General features: G+C 37.7%; 1 pseudogene; it reads right to left on the bottom strand.

Annotated features, from left to right (window-relative positions):
* Positions 1–2187: 2187 nt before the first annotated feature.
* Positions 2188–12452, bottom strand: LOC141817074 (putative acyl-activating enzyme 18, peroxisomal; annotated as a pseudogene).
* Positions 12453–13374: the final 922 nt, after the last annotated feature.

The following is a 13374-nucleotide window of genomic DNA, read 5'->3' on the forward strand; positions in this document are numbered from 1 at the left end:
TTGATGGTTGACATCAGTAACGATTAGAGCAAATTATGAGAAACCTCATTTATGTATCAAGTGTGTAGGAAAATCCTTACATATAAGAAGGTTGGATGTGAGGCAAAGGGAAAGTCTAAGAAAATTGAGAAGCGAACTCTTGACGAGAGAAAGTCCTTACAGGTCAGAAGGCCGGATGTGAGGTAAATAAAGTCCAAGAAAGTCAATGATATGATCAGATTCTTAGCAAGAAAAGAAAAATTGAGTGTATCACGGATCAGATGCGCGAAAGGTAATTTAGATGAATTTGATCATTTAGACTAACTAAAAAACTCCCATCAATCGATTGATCATAATATCCAGTCGATTGATATTGATACCAGTAGATTGAAAGTGAATTATCAATCGACTGATACTATTGTTCGACCTTGATTCTACGTATCAGTCGACTGATTACCATATCAGTCGGATTTATTTGAGGATCGATTCTATTGATAAGGGATAGTCAGTCGATTAATTCTATTTTAGAAGTAAACAGAAGAGGATCGATTCGACTGATAAGGGATATCAGTCGGCTAATTCTATTTCAAAAAAAAAAAGAAGAGAATCGATTCGACTGATTCATTATATCAGTCGACTATCTTCTGTTTCGGAGGGAAATAAGAAGAGAATCGATTCGACTAATTCATTATATTAGTCGACTGATTATGTTTCAAAAGCAAACATAAGAGAATCGATTCGACTGATTCATCATATCAGTCGACTGATTCTATTTCGGAAGTAAATAGATGAGAATCAATTTGACTAGTAACTCGATTATCCATATCAATTGACTGGTATATGCATCGATTCGACTGATATTTAAAAATCAATAAAATTAGATATTATTTTAAAATGTTCAGAAGTCGTTATTTGATCGCTGACCAAATCAGTCAACTGATATGAGCAATCAATTGACTGATCTCAAAAAAAGTTGAACAGGTTTAAAGGGTGAAAGCTAGTCGTTGTTTAGCATTGTTCATGCCTTTTTGCTCTAAGATTTCTTGCTTGAGTATTGAAGAATCCATCTGATATTCAACTACATAACTTGGAGCAATCTCTAAAAGAAAAAGTAAAACTCTCAAAATCATTATAAAACTTCTTTTCTTCCTCCTTGTATTTTCTGTCTTCTTTTATAAGCTATTGTAATCCTACTGTAAGAAGGTTTCTCTGTCTTTAGGATTTGCATTAGAAGAAGAAGATTTAGTGGAAGTGGAAAGCTAAGAGTGGATCCTTGGATTAGTCGCCTCAAGGAGGCGGATACTGAGTAAAATCATCTGAGTTAGCATTGTGTGTGTGGCGTGATTTTTTTTCATTTTTTTATAATTAATTCTTTTTTCTTTGGTAATTTCTTTCTCTCTTTCCTCCGTTTCTTTTCCAACTTCATCCATTTGCAAAATAAACAACAAAGACTGAGGATTATTACATAGACTAAGAAAAAAATCTCTTTAAGGATAAAAGTAGAGATGAATTATTAAAAAAGTATCTATAGCAATCAAATACTAATACAAATATTTTTAATTAATATATTTTATATTTAAAAAAGTACTAAAACCGTATCGGGACAACATGGTACCAAAACCGTATCATTTCGATTATAAATCAAAACTCCGACATAGTTCGAAATTTTAAACCTTGATTGACACTATAGTTTTGTTTAGAGACTAATGCTCAGTTTACTTGGGGGTGTGGAAAGAAAAACTGAGGAAAGTTTTCCTCTGCATGCATGCATCCACCGTTTACTTTTCTAAATTTTGATGAAGGAAGAGAAAGTTAATCCATCAGTGGATTAATTTTTGCCAAAATTTGATCCCCTCCAAATCGGGCGGAAAGGGAAGGATGGAAATCAAAAGACAAAATTGCCCTCCCAACCGTAACACGTTCGAGGCGTTTGGAGTCGGACGCCGCCAAGGTCCCTGAGGCAGAACGAGCCGGGCCGGCCGCCAGTCTATCTTTTCGGCCGCTGACGCGGACCCAGTCGGCGGAGGGCGAAAAGGACGACGGCGACGTGAGCGAGTTCCTGTGGGTGGTCCGAAGCCCCAACGACGACGACGACGTGAGCGAGTCCTACTTCACGGCCCAGAACAAGGCGGATCCCTTCCGCTTCTTGCTCGCTGGGTTCGTGGAGCGGACCCACGAGGTGGGCCTGCTGGTCACGTCGTGAGCCCCTCAAGGAGCGGTGCTGGGCCACTCCGCCACCGGCGGCTTCCTGAGCAGCGGCAGAACGCGGTGATGCTGGCGGAAGGGGCGAGGATCGCGCTGCGACCGCGGGCGGCGGAAGGTGGACTGGTGTCGTGCGAAGAAGTGGCGGAGGGAAGCGTCGGTGTTGGCGGAGCCCTCGGATTCTAGCTTCTGAGCAGGGGAGGCGGAGGGCGGCTTCAACGCGAGAGGAAGAAGCTAAAAGGGTATTTTAGACCATTTCATTTTCTTTCCTTAATCCAGGTAAACAAGGCTGCACGGATAAGGGAGAGGATGTATTTTATTCCCTTTCCATTCCTTCTCCTTATCCCTAGGTTTGTTTCATCCATCCATCACCCACTCTTTCAAGTAAACTGAGGCTAAAGCTCAGTATGGAATGATACTTTAATCCTTCATGTATATTAAATTTCAAAATAAGATGATTGTATATATTAAGTTATTCAACAACACAAATATATAGAATTTTAATGGGATACCTTGGAAATGAAGCAGCAGATAGAAGAAAGTCTTTCCATGACATATCATGATCTCTTAGTTGAACTCCCACATCGTCGCCAAGAGCAGGAACAACAATAGCAATACAAGATGTACCCTTTGCAACACGACTGAACAAAACAAGAGGAAATAATAAATTCAATACCCATAACTTTACAATGTGGTAAAATGCTTAACATGATCCACAAGTTTTCATAGGGCTAGTAAAGAAAACAAATGTAGCAAGGTTTCTATGAAATTATATTACAATATTATAGCCTATAAATTCATGCATTTATCTAAATCATCTTCTCTATTTTATTTAGATTTTTTTACCCATCAGACTTGTCAACTAAGAACACTTTATTCAAATACTGGGTAGCAAATATTTTTGCCATTACTCTTTATTATAGATGTACTTAAGCAATGAAATCATGTCAGTGTATAAAGTAATATTTAAGAGTGGCACATATAAGTGGATAAGTACAAAAAAATTGATTAAATGCAAGAGTTTTCCATTCAGTCATTTTTCTAGGATTTCTTTGATAGAAAAAATTATGATAAAGATAAGGAGGGAGATGAATCACATGAAAATAAAATATTTACAGCTGCAAGTTGCTACTTCAATACAATGAATCATTATGATGTCTGCCCTAAAAAGATAACAAAAATATAAAGAGAATATAGCCATCAAGAACATGGGGGAAACAAATGACACTACTGAAAACTCCAAATGAAACGAGACCAGACTTGTTAAACAATTTGAGACTGACAAGGTGTTCCCATCTTTGGTATCATTGTCATCAACTATATGATACCATAACATAGATATGTACTTAAGTATCATGTAACATTCAACTTAGCCAAAATTACTCCAACAAGGAATATATATTGAAGCATATCTTCTTTCTTAAATTAGATAAACTAATAACAATAGGGTAATCATTGCTGTGATGGAACAAACACTAAATGCTCAGCTTCTGAATGTGATGTTCAACCTATGGTCTGAAATATGTAGAACAATTAATTGATATTGTAAAAAGGATTGAAAAGCTGAGATTATCACATGTGCATCTTGGCAAATGCTTAATTAACGATTGAATAAACTCATGAATCTCACCTGTAAAGTGGCAACTTTCTTTCTCCTCGAAGAATGAAGTCCTGAAATTGGCAAGCTAATTACAAACCTAAAACTGCAACTGACAAATCTACATTATTTATTTCATTTATCATCAAAACTACCTTTGCTATGATGTGGGGAACAAATTTAAACCTTAAAGACCAACGCATGTCACTTAAAGGAATGATACTCTCTTTTGGCTCTTATAAACATGGTTGATTTTAAGTAAAGAAATATTCATTCTGAACAGATAACATTTGAGGAGTTTCTGCAATAGTAGATCCAGCATATCATTCCTTTTGTCAAATTTTCTCAATTCTTTAACAGCCCGCCAAAATTTTACTTATATAAAGCATGATATGACAATCTACAATTGACTGGTACCAACTACATCAGATGGTACCTTTGATGGGCATGGTTAGTGTCGAGTGCTAATGGGAACTTGTGATGTTAATCTCCAATAAGGGCTCTGTTGAAAAATGACTTAATATTTGGCAAAGTAAGATCATGTATGCAAATTGTGCAATTCAGTGTAGTGAAACAAAATGCAGATGTCATCATGAAGTATCTTGACTTCATTTTCTACATGTGCAATATTCTCTTGCCTGCTGATCAATGAATTTCACATGAATTAAGATATGTAAATATCATGCGAGTGAGGATATGAATTTGTAGAATACAAGATAATGAATATCTCTAAATGAAGACACTGCCCTATATGTATTACATAGCGGCAAATCTTGTCACAAAGACCAGGCCACAAAATTTAGAATAGAAAATAGATCTCTTAAGAACCATTATATTTCCTTCCTTTTGATGTATATCTAAGGATGATCTCACCTGAGTAAATATTCCTCTGGCTTTTGCCACCTCCATTCGTTTTGCAATTTCATTTGATGTGAAACTGTCAGCTATAGATACAACAATACATCCAGCAAGGACAATTGATAGGTATATGATTACTGCAGTGCATGTCATTGGCATATCTATGGCAATTGCATCTCCCTTCATAAATATTTTCTCCAGAGCATTTGCAACTGACCTGACAATTGAATAATGTATATTCATGATTTATTACTATCATCAGTTATGATGACTAAAAGCGTTATCTACATTGTAGATTTTTGATAATTTTTTTAATGATAGGTTATTTGTGGCAATATATCATACATGACTTGATTGCGAAGGTCCTTCAGTGACAAATAATTTATTGGGAAATCATCAAAACCTTCATTCCTCCAGAGAATAGCTGCACTTTCATCTGTCTTTTTCTGGAAATCTACCGGTCGAATACAGCATTCAGCAATATTTAGTACTGCACCTGGAAACCACGTCCCACTAGCATTGGAATTGTCTGAAGTATCCAAAATAGATGTTGGGGCGCTTTGGAATACCACTGAAAGCTCCTTAATCATAATTGACCAGTACACCTAAGCAAACATGAAAACTAAGTCATATAGGACATAATCAAAAACCCGTTAAAGGTTCTATGAATCTATATTGCAAACCACAGTTCTATTCTAATTTTACTACATTCAGTATTATGATAGAATAGTACTATTGCCAGATTCTAAAATTTCTATTAAGACAAATGACCTCGGGATGGAGCACTGAGAACTTTTGGAAGAGGGCAAAGCTTGTTGCGGGTCATGATATGATGAACCTAAAAGTTTTGGACCATGATGTTCCATCAGTTTTCCAAGATTTGTGTACTTGGATTGTGTCCTGCAAATAACAATCAGTAAAAGACTTTGTTATAGGACCTGCATATTAAATTACACAATGATATTTCTAATATGTAATCCTCGAAAGGTTATTTTACATATTAGGAGTAAACTTGGTTTCCTATATATTCAGTATAATCAGAACTTCAGATTTACTCAGATACTTATGTAAAAATCAGGAGAAAAGGAGAAGCATAAAAATAGTAAAGACTAAAATTCTGCCAAAACAATCTATTAGAAAACCTCCTAAGATTGATATACATTATCCTGAAAAGTTCACTAATATATCAAGGATTCTCATGAAAATTTCACAATGCAGCACTTTTGCACCATTAAAAGCTCGAACAACTTATTTCATCAATTTTGCTAGAAGAGATCTTAGCCCCTTTTATAGACCAAGAATAAGAATAGGATTGATTCTTTGTAAAAATATGACTTAGCTAACCAAAAAATATTCTAACAAATTTTTTTTTCTAAAAAAAACAATGTGTGAAAAATACTCTTTCTAAATATATAACAAACTAACTTGATAATTTAAAATAAAATTTGAAGTCTTAATTGTGTTATTCTCCCTGACAGAAGAGGCCTTGAATTCAAATGAGTTATCGACATCATTTTTAGGTTGTTTGTTTCCAAGTATAAGTCATAATAAATGTAATGTTAGGACTGGTAGGATGATGGCCAAATAGCTAGAAGGCTAGAAGAGAATGAATAACACTTGACCTGCAAATATGCTTCTTTGCTCTTATGAAAGTTTTAGCAAGGTCAATCAAACTGATTATACAAGTCAATGCTACCAAAGCAATTTACATGGGTTGAAACACTCGATTGTTACTCCATAGCCTATGACTCTTCGGTGAATTACTCTTGAATCCCCATTATCAGATCATTCCCAAGAGTCTTACGATAAGAGGAAATACAAGTGAGAAGTAGTACAACTACAAATCTAAGGCTATCGAATGACACAAGAAAGCTAAAAGAATATTAGAATTTAGCTCAGCTTCACCAACCTTGAAGGGCTCTTCTTGGTCCTCTATTTATAGCCTACAAGTTGTCTTCAGCAAACCAGTCAATCAACTCCATTCTCAACTACTTGTTTTCGCGATCACCTCATCTTCAGTATGGCAAGTTGATTCCACTCTGCATCAATCAACTTCTTGGCCAGCTAATGACTATTTTAGTCAAGTCACCTTGACTTGAGTCAATTAAACCATTTTATTGTATAAGCAATCTAACAGCTGCAACTTTCCTTTGTCTAATTAACAATCAACTGCCCAAATGACTCAACTCGTCCAGTTGACCACCCAATCAAGCTTTGAATAGAAATATTTTGTTCATAAGTCGGAACACCTTCAATCGACTGGATCGTCGAATCTAACTAATCTAATGGTCGTGTCATCGCCTAAGTCAAGTGCTACCATGAACCTAAAATACAAGTCGCTCGACTCTCACAACTCACTTAAAAGTTTACCTTTGCAGCTTGACTCTCATCAACAAAGTCATCTCCCATCAAGTCTTAAGTCCAACGGATGCACTAAGCCCTAGGCTTGTTTCAAATGTCATCCTTCACTCCTTACCTACATAGTTTGCCTCCTTCCAACTATCGTCCATGTTGCCACCTTGATTCTCCTTATTATGTAGTGCTTCAATGCCTTATTCCATTCTTTTCTAACCTCCATAGACCTCGATCCCTTGAGCCAACTAACTTAGCCTCACTAAGTCCATATCCATGAGTTTTTTCAATCCTATTCAATGTTTCTCATCCTGTAGTTCATGGAATACCTCATACATCCTTTTCCAACTCCAACAAACCTTTAAGTCATTGAGCATACCAACCTAGCTGTGTCAAATTATCATCTACAACTCTAATTAGTTAGGCCACAACTCACAAGCTCTCTAAGCTTCATGTGCATCCCATCAAGTTTCCACACAAATAAATACACAAGTAAACCAATCTTAAATCCTTTACCCAATACATCAAGGCACCAAAATTGAACACGAATACTAAAGGTCTGATTGCACCAACATGTAAATGCTTTCATGAAACTCCTTATAGGATTTCTAAGGATAATGAATGCATAGGTATACATTATAATGATTGTTGAAGAGTGGTAAATCGACATATTTTATAATAATTATTACTTAGGAACTATGCGACCATCTATATTTTCTATAATAATGATTACCCAAGTCTGTAAGAACATATGACACAATCTAGTCGAGGAGGTGAATAAATGGTTGTGAAACAAAATTTAAATCAATCATTAGTAATATGTGTGTATATCAAGATCAAGGAGATAAAAATATATACATAATATAAATAAGGCAATAAAGAGTGTATCACTAATATAAGCAATATAACGTGGTTCGAAATAGCAATTTCCAACCCCACAACCTTGTCACTCTAGCATAAAAAATTGTTACATGACACGAGGCAATGGAGTAAACCTATAAGTTTTGAGGATAAGACCTCAAGCCACAAGTAACAAATGTATATCGTTTAGATTTAAGTATAATAAAACTCACCAAATATAAATGATAAATAAACCACAATGAAATTATCAACTGTCTCCTCCTAACATAAGAATCAACACAAGAATAAAACTAAATTTACCAAATAAGAGCTTTTATCAAAAGAAAAGTCTAGATCACATAATTTTGACCTTTGCAAATGTCTAAAGCTTTTCTACATTGCTATTTTCGAATAGGGGGTGAATGTTCTCTTGTAGAGAATGAATTTCCAAATAGTATATAGAAAAGATGGTAAAAAATCTAACCTCAAAATTCAAATTTTAGTTGCCTAAAGTTGTCCAACTTAGTTGACTAACCAAAGTTTGATAAACCAAAAATCCATAAGCCTTAATGTGTCCCCTGAGCTTCTTTAACAAATAAAGAATCAAGACCAATTGAGCTAAAGAGGAACTACCACTTCACAACTATGAGCAACACCATGAGACTTGATTGATAGTTCCATCTCCCCACTTGGCGAAGTCGAGTTATTCTTAGTGGGGAGAATAATATAGTGAAGGAAATAAATCGGTGTAGAAAAGGAAACAAATTGAAGATTAATTCAATATTGGTGCATGTTGGGTTGCAAGGGTGCAAACATAGTCCCACATTTAAAACACATAGGAAAGATCATGGGATTAAAAGGATGAAAAGTATCTCCATTAGCTTGAGGCCTTTTGGGGAGAGCCCAAGAACAAAACCATGAGGGCTTAGGCCCAAAGTGAACAATATCATGTCATTGTGGAGATGCGGACATTCTTTAAACCCTACAATTGGTATCAAAGCGAGGCCTCTCTTCACCGGACTAACCGCCGGATGAGCCATGATCCAGATCTAATCATGTGGGGACCCTCGGGAAAAACAAAGGAAGTATGGGAGGCTCGGACCATGAGGGACATGGCAGCCGGATCATGAGGGACATGGCAGCCGGACCATGAGGACATGGCAGCCGGACCATGAGAAATGGCAGCCGGACCATGAGAAATAGTAGGGGAGCTTCCAGTGGTCCTTTGTTTGAGGGGGGGATTGTTGGGTTGCAAGGGTGCAAACATAGTCCCACATCTAAAACACATGGGAAAGATCATGGGGTTAAAAAAGATGGAAAGTATCTCCATTGGCTTGAGGCCTTTTGGGAAGAGCCCAAGAACAAAACCATGAGGGCTTAGGCCCAAAGTGGACAATATCAATGCCATTGTGGAGATGCGGACATTCTTTAAACCCTACAGTGCATACAACAACCTGGAAAATATTCGAGATTGGCATGGCCATAGGAAATTTTAAATTTGATTTTTGTCAATTAGTAATTCAGAATTAAATAGAATTTTTTTAATTTTGGTAATATGCATGCAATAATTATAATCTCAATTAAGTCTAACATATTTTTCTTATTTAGAATATTTATTTCCATGATTGCCATCAAATCAAGTTTATAAAAGAATTCTAGAGTCTCAAAGTTTTTCCTCTTAAATTAATACAATATCCAATTTGTCTTCTTTGTGTGAGAATTATTCTTATGGGTGAGTTCATATCCTACAAGTGAGGTTCATGCCCCAAATGTGTTGTGTCAATAGATCTCAATGCTTATCCAATAAGTTGAGGGCAAAGATGAGATATTGCAAGCTAATTGGGGTAATCTACAAAAATTCTCTATACAATAATAAATTAATCAAGATGTAAACTAATTCAAAGATGAGAAAAGGTCTCAATATTGCAAGAGGTAGATGGGGACATTAGTCCACTAGAGAACATGGCGAAAGAAAGGGTGATACTGTTGGTGCAATTATGCCCTAAGCATGTGATATGCTTTTGATGTTTGGGAAAATTTTAAGTTAAGAAAATAATTGTTGAGCTCACATGTGTGTCAAGTGTGCAAATGTAGGAAAGCTTGGCATATGCTGCAAGTGCAACAATGGAAGTCCAAGTAGGCCAAAAAGGATCGAATACTTGCATGTGGAAAGTCCCAATAGGCCAGGAAGATTGAATGTTAGGCAATGAAATCCCAGCAAGTTGGAAGAAAGAATGTTAGGCAAAAGATAAAGTCCCAAAGGTATGAAGCCTCTTGGCACGAAAGTAAACTCTGAGAGGAAGATTTTAATTGTATATGTACACTGAAAACGAATGGGAATAAATTTAGGAATAGGATTAACCTTAATTCAGTAGGTAGTCGATTGGTGAGTCAGTTGATGCTTAATTAGTCAACTAAATACTCATAGTTGTCGATTGATGATCAACGGTAAGAATTCAAGTGATCATGTAAAACTATAAGTTCATATGGCAACGATCAAGCTACCTACACCTAAGAACTAAACAATGAATTGATGATCAGTATCAATCAACTAATATGATCATTAGCTAAAAAATTCAAGTAACCAGTTGACAGACGACACGGAGTAGTTAACTAATTATAAACAAATAGGCTGATTCATAGACAGACTTGAAAATAAAGGTTGAGGCTATATATAGGAGCTTGAGGAGGCTCAAGAAAACAAGAGCAAAAGCTTGTACAATCAGATTCTTGTGCTCAAATTCTTGTTCTTTGTAAGTGCTCTCTTGTTGTAATCTTCTTATGTTTAGTTCTATTCTTTATAAGAGGATATTGTAAGAGATTTTCCCACCTACAATTGTTGGCTGAGAAGTAAAAAATTAGTGGTGTATTAGAGGAGTGATCCAGCTAAAAGAACATATAATGTAGAGTAACAGCCAAGAACTGTCGAACCACTTTAAACACTTGTGTCTTGAGTTTGGATTTGTAATTTTTGTTCTTTTCTAATAATTTGCATATCATTGCTGCATGACTAATCATGTAGAAACCAAAAACAAGTGCAAACAATGGTTATTTGCCACCCCTCTAGTATCTCCAACAATCCAATAGCTACCACAACAAGTAGAACGAGGCCAGTGGTTGTTAAAAGGCTACTTGTTTAGCGAAATGTGAGAAATGGTGGAGAGATTTTCTTTGGTTGAGCAAATGGGAGATTTTTGTCTTCATCTCTGTTTTAATCTCATGGAAGAAATAAGCAACAGTAAAAGCCAAGTCTCCATTTAGTGAGGCAACAACCTCCTGTTTGATGGTTGCAGGCTAGGATAAGTGATTAATGGTTCTGCTATTGGAGATGATGCAATGGTGCAAATATTGGTCAAGGTAGGATCAATCACAAAGTAAAATGGTTGTAGAGATGAAGGCATTGGGACTAGCAACTGGAGAAAAAAAATTTGTAGCACAAGGCATTTGGGATCTTTCCTTCATTTAGAGGGATTATGCAGCGAGTGGGAGGAACTCGAGATAAGGAACAAAAGGGTACCAGAGTAGCTATTGTCTCTAATACTAATTTATTCAGTAGAAAAAGTCACACTAAAAAAATCAAAATACCTCAGCTCACCAAAAACAAAAAACAAAAAAAAAAAGATCATTAATAACTCAATACAAAGGATTATACAACTTTCAGAAATTAGCAATGAGCTCTCAATTCTTTATAAAAAATACAACTTTGTTATCTTAATAAAATTCTTTTAACTTTTTTTAAAGATCTAAACAGTATCTAAAATTCTTGCTCAAAAATAAAAAGAACTCCAGGAATAAGTGCGCTTGAGAATTATATAGTCCTTGTTCTGTTGCATTCCAGTAGCACATCGAAGTACAAAAACATACAAACTAGCAATTTCAGCGGCCTAAACTGTTTCATACTTGCTACGAACCTATTGTCTTAGTAAATCTACAGATAAAACATTCATGGGCATGGGGCATTCCATTTAGTAGTCCCAGCAAGCATTAGACTGATAAAATTGTAACGACTCACGTTTCATACAATATAAAAGGTTAAACTTTAATAACTCAATGTTGATCGAGATCAGCAACAAGCCAAAAGGTATATATAATGTTTGCAATCTCTTATTTATTCTACATGTTGCAGCTAAACAAACGTAGTTTACCAAGAATGTGACGTGCGATTAATTATTCTTTAATCGACACAAAAGAGGCAGGCGAGAGAGGTACTACGTAGAGAGTGACTTACAAGGAGGGGAACCAGTAGGGAGGCGGGCCCCGGAGGGCCCTGTCCCAGGTGGAGTAGACGGAGTAGTAGATGAGCTGGTGGAGAGGATGCGGGTGATCGGGCCTCAGCAGACCGTTGTCCACCACGGCCCTCCAGGCCTCCGCCTCCGCCCCCATGCGGGGCTCCTTCCCGACCGCCCCTCGAAGCCGCGCATGGAAGCGCCGCGCCTCCTCCGGCGGTAGGCCGGCCGCGACAATGTCGTCGACGCCGATCTCCCATACGCTACCCTTGACCGTCGTCATCGCGGTTGCGACTCTCGGTGAATGAAACCCCTCGCTCGATGGAGGATCAAGGAGGCAGAACCCTTATCATATTTAAAGCAGGACGGCCGGACGGGTAGTTGGTTTATGTGGGTGGAAGAAGGGAAGGATAGCAAGCGCTGGGTAGATGCAGGTGGAGAGAGAGAGAGAGAGAGAGAGAGAGAGAGTGAGGACGAAGTGAAAGCGAATGGCCTGTATGCGTGGACTAGTCACAATAATTTGGACTCTTCCCATTTAATTATGATTTTTTTTTTTTTGAACGATAAATATATTTGTGTATATAACAAAAATCAAGAATAATTATTCATGTCCGATAAAATATTGAATTTATATATATATATATATATATATAAATGCTACGCTCCGTGATAAGGAATCCGTAACCCGTGCGCGACACTCGTATTCCACCGCCGTTGTCGCTGCCCTCACCGCGCCATTTGACCACCGTCGCCCGTCGCCTCCGGCGCAATCGACACACTACTCACCGGTGCTCCATCCGACGTCGGATTCCGGCCGAATAGTGGCCAAAATTCGATCGGAAACAAGGTCGATAGTGGCAGTGCCGTTTCTGACCAAATCGTGATTGAATTCCGACCAAATTACGGTCGGATTCGGCCGAATCACGTCGGAGACCGGCCGAGGGAGTCGTCAGTCCTTCCTCGGCCAATCTCCGACCGCGATTTGGCCAGAAACGGTGCTGCCACTGTCGATCCTGTTTCTAGCCGAATTCCGTTGAGATTCTGGCCACCATTCGATCGGAATCCGACGTCGGACGAAGCACCGATGAGGGGCGCCATCGATCACGCCCGAGGCGGCGGGCGGCGGTGGCCGGACGGCGTGACGAGGGCGGCGGCAGCGGCGGTGGATTAGGGAGTCACGCATGGATCACGCAGGATAGTAGGATAGTAATCTCGTGTGTGTGTGTGTATATATATATATATATATATATATATATACAGATATGATATACTGCGCAACTCATTTGCGCGAGCCGTCCGCGACATCTGACGTGGCGAGAA

This window comes from Curcuma longa, unplaced genomic scaffold, assembly GCF_044706935.1.
Source record: "Curcuma longa cultivar G26 ecotype Majalengka, Jawa Barat unplaced genomic scaffold, ITB_CL_G26_1.1 contig_19263, whole genome shotgun sequence".
Classification (NCBI taxonomy): domain Eukaryota; kingdom Viridiplantae; phylum Streptophyta; class Magnoliopsida; order Zingiberales; family Zingiberaceae; genus Curcuma; species Curcuma longa.